At 53.7% G+C, this 1,098-nt stretch overlaps 1 pseudogene; it reads right to left on the bottom strand.

The window, feature by feature from the left end:
- Positions 1-8: 8 nt before the first annotated feature.
- On the bottom strand, positions 9-1,095 carry LOC116465985 (putative spermatogenesis-associated protein 31C2; annotated as a pseudogene).
- Positions 1,096-1,098: the final 3 nt, after the last annotated feature.

Raw genomic sequence — 1,098 nt, 5'->3', positions numbered from 1 at the left:
TTGATGTTTTCTCCAAAGTGGCTTATTGAAGGAGGCTGTTTCTTTGATGGCAGTAGCTGGACGCCTTCATTCTGATGGGTGTCTTCTGTTTTCCTGCCTGGGGTAAGTTGAGGAGTCCTCAATTCTTGAAACATTTCTTCATGTTTTTCTAAGTTGGGCTTCCTAGAGTTCTCCCTCTTGTGAGTAGGGGGAAACATCGGCCTTTGGCTCTTGCATGAGCCTTGACAGTTTGGGTTCCTGGGCCCCTTGTGCCCCAGGTTGCTCCTTCTGGCTGCCGTGAGGTCACGTAGCTCCTGGGAAGCCCGCAAGTTCCCAGTAGGCATGCTCTGGAGATGGCCCTGGGGCACTAGAGAAGCCAAATTCTCTGAAGCATGGGGCAGAACAGATGCTTGCCCATCTGGAAGGAGCACAACAGTGGCAGAAACTTGAGGCTGGGTCTCTGATGTCATGGCCATTCCAGGCTCAAATTCACTAACCTCCTCCTCCATAAGACGCAGCTTTCTTGGATCTTGGGAGACAGACATTCTAGGGAGTAGAGAGCTTTTGCTGGTCCCTGGAGCCACGCACATCCTCACTTGTGGCTTGGAGGTTTGCCATCACACAGGTTGCCAAGGGGACTCTGGGTTGTGGCACTGCCTCCCTGGTCTCTCCAGCCCTTGAAGATTGGGCTTATAAGCTCCTGCTCTGCTGGGTGCTGCCTGTGAGGCTGTATGTGAGGGGCTTAGATGGCCACCTGCCCTCCTGTCCAGCTGGAGGAGACTTCAAATGCCCATGACCATTCCAAGATGGGATCCCTCGTGGGGCCCTCTGGAACTGCTTACATGCAGGTGAGGAGGCCTGAAGACTCTCTGGCATGTGAACAGATGCTTTGGTCAGCACCTGCTTTCTCAGACTTGCCATTGGTGGCCTTCTAAGGAACGTGGCCACCTCAACTTTTGAGCCAGCCCCAGATTCACAGGTGGCTGAGGAGGGACCGGCAAGCTGTGTATTGCACAAGGATGAAACCAGTTTAAAGCACTGAATGGGCTTGAGGACCCTGAGGGCTAGACCCCACCTGTGTTTGGCCCAAAACCTCACAATATGGGCTCCCAGCACCTG

This window comes from Hylobates moloch, unplaced genomic scaffold (genome assembly GCF_009828535.3).
Source record: "Hylobates moloch isolate HMO894 unplaced genomic scaffold, HMol_V3 SCAFFOLD_17238, whole genome shotgun sequence".
Taxonomy (NCBI): domain Eukaryota; kingdom Metazoa; phylum Chordata; class Mammalia; order Primates; family Hylobatidae; genus Hylobates; species Hylobates moloch.
The sequence above is the reverse complement of the archived record's forward strand: the minus strand, read 5'-3'. Positions and strand labels throughout refer to the sequence as shown.